The following is a 10,131-nucleotide window of genomic DNA, read 5'->3' on the forward strand; positions in this document are numbered from 1 at the left end:
GTGCATATACAATTAATTTGGAGGTAGATTTGGACACTCAAACCCCTGAGAGAGGGGTGAGAACAACAATTATATGTTGTGATGCCAATTAGATCAGATTACATGTGTCCAGTGGACACGTGTGCAAAATGGACAGCTATGTATGGGGCAAGATTTTTTTTTTTTGGGAACAGATTGCCCCTTTTTTTTTTCAGGTGAGAATGGGATGTTGGGGAGGAATAGTAGGTATATTTGGGGAGGTAGGTTGGATCGGTTAACAGACAAGGCAAGACGCATACAGGAGTGGTATATGACACATGTGGGGGGTAGACACCTTGAAGGGGAGGGGTGCTGGGAAATCGGAAGCCCATGAGCCACCTAGTGGAAACAGTGGGACTGAGGTCCCCACCCATGGGCAGTCACCACTGCACCTTCACAGCCCCGAAGATGGCTGTGCTGGGGGCTGAGTCACAGAGCCAGGACGATCCTCTCCTTGCGACACACAGCCCTCAAGCTTTTATAGTAGATCTCCGACCTCCCTGCGGAGCTCACTATGCACCACGACCCGGACCTGGTGATGGGTGACATGTTCCTGTCCGTGTCTGCTCCCACGGGGGGAGGACAAGCCCCATCCCCTGAGGCAGTTCCACTCGAAGGTAGTGCAGGACCAACGGATAAGGAGGTCCCGGGTTGGGCCCCAGACATGCTGGTGCCCGGTGCCATGGCCAGCTGAAGTGGGACAGATGGGTCCGTTGGGACCGGCCTTCCCAAACGTGCTATAGTGTTTAAATTTTATCATCATATGTGGGTTAGTAATAGTCAACACATTCCAGGGTTAGGTATAAAAGCATGTATAGATATTCCCATTAACCCAGACACCAGATATTGAACAGTTGCATAGCAAATGGAACACATGCATCTATAGGACCACAGTGGTAATAAAAACAACATGCAGGTGCATTGATGGCACCATGCCACCAGTGTTGGAATATTTCAGTATAGCACATGCATGGAAACAGATTTAAATAATTACCAACCAATAGGACATAATCAGAACAGAGAAGTCATTACATACCAGTTGAGGTGGGTATGTAGTTTATTGTTGGAGATATGGTGGGGGGAGAGAAAGATGTCCATTAACAACTAGTATATTCCTGTAGTCCACATTACTTTCCTAGTCAGTGCTATTATCTGTACCTTACAAGTATTACTACACTACCCTATAGCCTTAGTTTGTGTAGTGATATGGCTGTCATCATTTTTATACATGAACTGGTTTTACCTGCAATATACACCTCTTACCTATTATACCTGTGGAAGAAATGTTTGTTAACAATAACTGTTTATACACATACTCCCAGATTCTGGGTTGATGTTGTGCACATAGCTGTCCATCTCTTTCTGCACAGACTCTGGTCATGTCTTGTCCACATGCAGGTGAACCAGGACATATCTAGACTATTGCCCTCTTCAACCTTTAGTGACTTACCACACTCTTATACAAGCTTTCCTATACAGTTATATTATGTGGCACAGTGCGAGTGACAGTGATCAGTGATACCTTATTATTCAGAGCAACTGCAACACTCACAATTCCATACAATACCAGAGTAAACAGTACCAGTACAGTGTATCAAGGTTTTTATTTCTCAGCACAGTGTTCATATCCGACATAACTCTGGGAGCAATGTTTGTTAGCAGTATTTGAATGTTGCCACACAAAGTACCAGATTACACATTAGTAGTATGCATGTACATCTCTCTCTGTTACTGCACACACTCTGGTCAAAGCTTGACAACATGGGGGTGTAGATAGGACATACTTGGCTTATTACTCTCATAACAGTTTCAGGAGTTGATAGAATGACATGTTTGTTCTTATAGATATGTGACAATCAGTTGTATTCTCTGCTTGCTGCCTAAACATCTGGGATCATCCCACAGACTTTCCAGGGGGAAAATGTGACAGGCAGCAGATACGGGCCCATATACCGGACATTCTGGTCTTATCTGTACAGTTGTGGGGTATGATTCTGTATGCAGCCTACTTTCACTCCCAGGATTCAGACCATGGCTGTGTCTGCTACAACTTAAACACTGTCCATCAGAGTTGTGTGTGCTATATAGATATTACTTTATATCTCCTATCTGCTTTCTGTCTCGTAATTCTCCTATTGCTTTGCATTCTGACCTTGTATTACAATACTGTTATACAGAATTTCCTAGACAGTTATATTTTGAAGGACAGTGTGGGTGACAATGATGAGTAATACCTTATTACTCAGAGCAACTGCATCAGTCACAATGCCATGCAATGCCATAGCAAACAGTACCAGTGCAGGGTATCATTCTTGTATTTCTGGGCACAGTGTTGGTATCTGACAGACCTGTGGGAGAAATGTTTGTTAGCACTACCTGAATGTTGCCTCACACAGTACCAGATTCCACATTACTATTATGCACATACATCTCACTGTACACACTCCTGCCACAGCTTGACAACATGGGGATGTAAATGGGACATATGTAGCTTCTTAGTCTCATAAGGTTTTGAGGAGTTGCTAGTGTGCCAGCTTTGTTCTCATAGATATGTGTCAATCAGTTGTATTTCCTGTTTGCTGCCTATATTTCTGGGATCATCCCACTGATTTCCCAGGGGGACAGGTTGACAGGCAGCAAATATGCGCCACTTTACTGGACATTCTGGACATATCCATACAGTTGTGGGGTATGATACTGTATGCAGTCTACTACCACCGCCAGGAATCGAACCATGGCTGTGTGTGTGCTAAAAATAAGACAGTTCACATCTCAGCTGCATGTGCTATTCAGATTTTGTTGTATGTCTTTTCACTGTTTTCTATTTGTCTCTCAGTTGTACTAAATGGCCTCTGGGGATTACACCAGTCATATACAGACATTCCCACACATTCTATTTATGGTGCACAGTGTGAGTAACCATGCTTAATACAACAGTACTTTTATGTGATTGCAAATCTACATTATCATATGACACTGGAGTATACACATGCAATCCAGCAGTTAGACCTTTATTGTCAGGCTATTATGCTTTTATTTACATACAAACTATCAATCAATAAAATAACTGGAACTGACGACAATACCATAAACTGAAGCACAAACACTGTTCCAGTAGAATGTCACGATCCACACTTTATTTACTATTATTAAACACAATTAAAACTCAAAAGTTTAGCGCTTTCATCTACGTACTGTAGACTTCTTCAGAACAATCAATAAATCCAACAGTAGTTCTTAAATACTCTAAAAGCCCGCCAAAATTGTAAAATTAGATCAATTGTCTGAAGGTATCTTAAAGAAACAAATACCCCATTTTAAATGGTCTTTACATGAAACATAAGAATAGATAGCCTTAATCATTGTTCTCAACAATACAAACTGAGTTGCTATCATACTCTAAAAATCTTATTAAAACAATATTACAAAATATTAATCATTAAAACACACAATATACACTAAGTACTTATATTACCATTACCAATATTAATAATAAGTAATATACAATTGCTAAAATTTGCTCTTATAATATCAAGTGAAATTGTTAAACTTTTAAATAATTTCATACAAAATTTACAGAATATGCAGTTTTCTTTAAAAATATGCAGCTTATTTTAAAAACAGCTATGTACATGAATAATAATATATATACAGGACTAATAATATGTATTCACAAATATTAGAACATACATATGCATCATATTTAATCAAATTACTTATAATATTATTTAATAATTTAGTTATTCAAATTTTCAATTTCTTAACAAGGGTTTGGTAGGTATGGCTTCATTTAAACCCGGGGGTATGGCAGCATTCAACCTTATTTGCCACTTAATTTCTTTTTCAGATACTATTGCTTTGATGTCACCCCCCCTAGGGTTATATCTAATAACCTCCAAAATGCCAAACACAAATCCACCACATTTAAGATTCCCCAAAAGGTGCTTTGACAAGGCATTATTGGGGTCCTTTTTACGTATACAATAAAGATGATCATAAATTCTCTCACGGAGTCTCCTATCAGTTTTTCCTACGTAAAATGAACCACAGGTGGAACATGTTGCCAAGTAAATCAAGTGTTGTGTTTGACAATTTCCTTTATTAAAATAAATTTTACTATGTAGAATGTTACCCAGTATAATACTTTCTTGTGTGTTGATGTTCCCACACTGTTTGCAATGACCACATTTTGAAGTACCACCTTTCCCTTGCTTTGATTTCAGATGGTATTCATTATTCATTCTTACTTGAAATATACTCTGTAAGTTCCTATCAGTTTTATAAACAAATATAGGCTTAGTTCCCAGCTTATCACTGATTCCATCATCACTAGTTATTATGTTCCAATTTTTTCCAATAATCTGTTTGACCTGACTGGCCTGCCTACCATACTTTACTATGCATGCTTTTTGAAAACTTTTAGCATCAGGTAATATTCTGTGGGCACCATTATTGACAGTATTTGAAACATTAGATGGTCCTACACCCAACACTGGTGTATACTTTTTCCCCCATTCCTTAATAACATAACTAGTAACATCCTCAACCAGGTCCTCAGGGTAGCCTCTGTCCTTAAATAATCTTCTTACAAACTGCATTTCATTCAAGAACTCTTGCCTGACCGTAGTCATCCTTGCAACCCTAATGGAGGTTATTAGATATAACCCTAGGGGGGGGTGACATCAAAGCAATAGTATCTGAAAAAGAAATTAAGTGGCAAATAAGGTTGAATGCTGCCATACCCCCGGGTTTAAATGAAGCCATACCTACCAAACCCTTGTTAAGAAATTGAAAATTTGAATAAATAAATTATTAAATAATATTATAAGTAATTTGATTAAATATGATGCATATGTATGTTCTAATATTTGTGAATACATATTATTAGTCCTGTATATATATTATTATTCATGTACATAGCTGTTTTTAAAATAAGCTGCATATTTTTAAAGAAAACTGCATATTCTGTAAATTTTGTATGAAATTATTTAAAAGTTTAACAATTTCACTTGATATTATAAGAGCAAATTTTAGCAATTGTATATTACTTATTATTAATATTGGTAATGGTAATATAAGTACTTAGTGTATATTGTGTGTTTTAATGATTAATATTTTGTAATATTGTTTTAATAAGATTTTTTAGAGTATGATAGCAACTCAGTTTGTATTGTTGAGAACAATGATTAAGGCTATCTATTCTTATGTTTCATGTAAAGACCATTTAAAATGGGGTATTTGTTTCTTTAAGATACCTTCAGACAATTGATCTAATTTTACAATTTTGGCGGGCTTTTAGAGTATTTAAGAACTACTGTTGGATTTATTGATTGTTCTGAAGAAGTCTACAGTACGTAGATGAAAGCGCTAAACTTTTGAGTTTTAATTGTGTTTAATAATAGTAAATAAAGTGTGGATCGTGACATTCTACTGGAACAGTGTTTGTGCTTCAGTTTATGGTACATACAAACTATATGAGACTCTTCCTGCCATATTCTCTGGTGTATGCAGTACTTGCCTTAAACAACACAGATTTTATACAGGCAATAAATTTACTAATACTTTTAGATTTATTTCCTATGACAATACATGCAAGCGTATTACTGACCTGCCTCACATCGCAACCTCTCCAGGTGACTTCCGTGGGCCTCCTGGTTCATGGCACACTCATTTGCAGCTGTGGAGGACATAAGAGGAATATTTAGCCATACCAATCCATGATATACATGAGCTGGCAATTATTACACACAGTGGAGTGATACACACAGCTGACACAGCCTCTGCCTTTCTAGCATCTTGGATCCACTGGTCCAAGAGGTCCCTCTTATGCTGCTTCAGGTCAGCATAGTGATGCCTGACCTGCTCACCAGTTCAAGGTATACCAGTGGCACTGGTGAGGTCATGGGCAAGATGGTCCCAGGCTTCTGCCTTATATTGGAAACCCTGGTACTGGCCCTGCAGCAGTCTCTGCTCATGGTATTTGACAAGGAGTCCTGCCATGACTCTGGACTCCTAGATGCACCAGCACTCCGCACGGAATTGCACACCTTCTCCCCTTTCTGCTATTGCGCCTGCAAGGGGAAGCTACAACCAGTTATGAGATGTATTTCCACCTGTTGGGTTTAAGTAGGGATGATTTCCCGCACTTTTCCATGATTGGCCGGATTTGAAAAGACTAGGCTATGGGCAAACCTGCTTACCTAAGGTTGGCATTGTTTAAAGGGGTATACCACTGGGCACATTGAATTAGCTGGCCTACACATTGTTTACACCTCCTAAGCTGTCCTGTGCAATGCTTAGCATTGCTTACATTAAACATTGCATTATATTTTCATTTTGGCATTGATTTCTTATTCATTGCATCTTACATATATATGCCTGATATCCATGATTCATGTGTACGTGCACTGTATGGGGTCCTTGTGTTTTATTGGGGACTTCAATACTCTATTACAATTGCACCTCACATCTGGGCTTACTGCTGTACAGTTCACATATTTATGTTATGTAGTGGGTTATAGAACATCTGACTATATACTGATTCCTTTCACAGGTTCAGTTTGATTTTACTATAATGAGGACTTGTTTGGTAATACCTCCTTCATCTGTATTGTTGTAATGGCTTGGTGGTTAGCTACTGTGACTGTAGTGTATCGGGTCCTGGGTTCAAGGCTGTTTAATTTGTTGCTGGGCACAGTTGGATACAGAGTTATTAAGGCAGTTACAAGTTTAACTGGATTGCTGTGATGTAAATGTCTAAGATTTCTTTGAAATTAAAAAGATATGTCACACTGAGTTTGAAGCTTACACTGGTTTTTAGGTGTTAGTTTCTTGACTGAAATATGTTTAGTGAAGAATACAGCTGATGTCACTAGCAGTTGACATTGAAATGGCAAATTTCCAAATTATTTAAATGTTCATGGGAACAGTATCTTGTTGTTCAGTCATAATGTGTGCCACATTTCATAGGATTACCAGAGAGCTGAAACTCAGAGAACTTAGAGAGCCCAATACAACAAAAATGTCAGAGACCTTCTAAGTAAGTAGTTTTCTCTATGTTTATCAAGACTGGAAATTAAATTATTTATCAAGGTGCAGGAAAATGTTAGGAATCTGTTAGAACAGGCTCAAAAAATGCTAGAAAGATTGATTGCTAACAGAACAAAAGCAGTGCAATCACTTGAAGGCTCTACTCTTAGGACAAAATGATTTTCAAGTCTCCAAGAGATGACATAATTAGGTTTGTGATTATTTTGTCATTATCTCACATGCCTTCTGGAATAGCACTGGTGTTGTATACTATAGATCTTATACAGTCTAGATATGCCATTAAATGAAAAAAAAGTAGATTAACTATGTGATTCTGTAAGCAATTATACTCCGAACCTTTGTTTTGGACATGTTTATCTTGTAACCAGACAGGTTTCTACAGTGATCTATGAGGAAGATAATGAGGTACCTGGTCTTTTAGGGATAATAGTATATAATATAAAGGTCTTTCTCTATATCTGACATCATAAATAGAAACAAGAGAGGTAATTTGGATAAAGGGTCTATAGCAAAAGATTGAACTGGCAAATTGATGTTGATATATAATTTATTTCTCTTGCTGAACATTATAGGAAATGATGTATTTGATGGGTAGTAAGTCTATGAATCACTGCATTTCTTAATGGGGAATTGGTAATTTATGAACTTTTGTTTTATACTGAGAATTGATCTTCTAATACTGTTGGCAGTGTTGATATTCTGAATAAATACTTTCAGGTTTCTATGAGGTATTCTTGTCAAAAAATACTTAAAAGTGTTTCAGCAGTAAACAGCACAGATGTTTGCAGTCACAGTTCACAACACAGATTTATTTACAGGAAGAACAGCAGACACTAGTTTTCTTTATTTTCCTTATCCATTCTGTATTGACACTTGATCCCTCACTGAGTATTAGTGCATCAATTTCCGTGACTCTACTATCCAAAGACTTGTGGCTATCATTAGACCCAAGTTAATTTTTTCGTCTTAATTCAATGACTGATTTTTGAAGTGGGCTTTATAGTGCTGGTCCAGTGATGTGAGCATAATTACACACTCTGTCACACACACACACACACACACACACACACACACACACACACATGCAGAAAGTAACACACACACATGCACACGCATACACACACACACACACACACACACACACACACACACACACACACACACACACACACACACACACACACACACACACACACACACCGTATCCACTTATATTGATCTTTGGTCTGCTAATATGCTAATATATGATTCCTCAGTTCACTCACAGCTTGAAATGTGCCACCTAGCTCCCAATAGGTGTCATTGGTAGCACCAGCTGAATTACCTCCATGCCAATAAGATAGGCAAACCAGTAATTTCAATTCATTCACATCCAACCATCATCCCATCTCGTGCAGACGTGGGGTTGATAGAGCTAGGTTTGCAGGACTGCTTCATTAGTCTGTGTCATCCACTAACATTAGCCACTGGGTTGTTAATTATTTAGTAGAAGGCATACAATTACTGCCTTCTGTAACAGTGGAACATGACTTTCCTTCACAATGTTTTTGTCATACTTTGAGAAAATTTATCAAAGGCTAATTACCAATTGATTTCTTGAATTCCTTGAAAATGCCTTTTGAACATGAAACAGATAAAGCCATTAAGTTACACAGAGTAGATGATAGAAGTAAAAGAATAATTTAATTTGATGTGATTTAGAAAGTATTAAAGGTTGTTGAAATCAAAGATTCATTTATGAGACAGATTCCTGTGAAAGGAAGTGGTATTTAACTCATTACATCCAAGTGACGTCTCCAGGTGCATCTGCAGTTACCTCCTACTGCGCCTCTAGGCGTCAAATATTGCTTGTTCATATTTGCATTAATAATTCCAAAGCCATGCTACATACAAAGTATTAGAATGTTTTATCTTGAAGCATACATGATGGCAAACACAGTTGTACTGATATTTGACCTATGTCAATGACAATGTTAGAATTGTAAGGTGATAACTTCATTTTTTAAAGGCTGAAGCCATGCCTACTGGGAGTTAAAGGTACACACTCAAAAGAGGTGTAGATAGGCTGTACACACAAGCCTTTATATTGCTTTAGAAGATAAGGTATGATATTCCATGCAGCATTTTTTTGTATTAAAGATGGTTTCTTGTATAGAATTTTTTGTATTTGCTTTCTGATTTCACCAGTTTTGCCCATTTCAGTCTGATGGTACTTGTGGCAATTTGTTAATATATTAGTAACTTTTCTCTGCAAAGAAATGTATGCATTCCAAAATACAGAATGATGGATATCCCTTGTAGATACTACAACTGACAGTTACGCATAAGGAATTATGTTGAAAGTCCTCTTAAAAAGTGTTGCACCATTTCTTTTCTACAACATTTCCTTAACAGTTTTAGGCATATATACTTTCCAAATGTTATAATAAACTGCCACACATCAGGCAGTGGTGCAGTAGGTTAACTCAGATTGAAATGTTGTCAACTGTGGTCTTAGTGAATATTTGCATGGAGAGTTAAAGTCAAAGTTATAGCCGTCATAAAAAGGGAACAGTATATACAGTCATTTCTGTAGTATATTTTACCAGAGATGGAATAATGGGTATTATACAATGACTGGCCATTAACATTCAAACACAAGCATGCTGATTGGACATCCCAACCAGCATTTACGTTGTAAATCGAGCATATGCCAATAGAAAATAATCTGTTTGCTAAAGTATCAGTTTTTTTTTTCTATTGGTATATGGTAGACAGGCATTACTCAGAAGGAAAGAAAGTCTGAAACTGAAAAGCATGTCATTATTTAGTGACTTTGTTCCTCATAAAATGTGTGATTTTCCAAAAATCATAGAGGAACGAAGTCACTAAATAATGACATGCGTTTCAGTTTCAGACTTTTGTTCCTTTAAGCAATGCAGAATTATTCTCACCGATTTCTAAGTTTAGAAGAGCAACAATAGCAATTGGTTCCCACCTTTATTTATGCTATTCTGGAAATATAAGGCTGAGACGTATGTACAGGAGCAGAGAAAATACAAGGAAAATAAGGCACCTTCTGCA

Source organism: Protopterus annectens, chromosome 4.part0 (genome assembly GCF_019279795.1).
Source record: "Protopterus annectens isolate FY-2018-M chromosome 4.part0, PAN1.0, whole genome shotgun sequence".
NCBI classification, from domain to species: Eukaryota; Metazoa; Chordata; order Ceratodontiformes; family Protopteridae; genus Protopterus; species Protopterus annectens.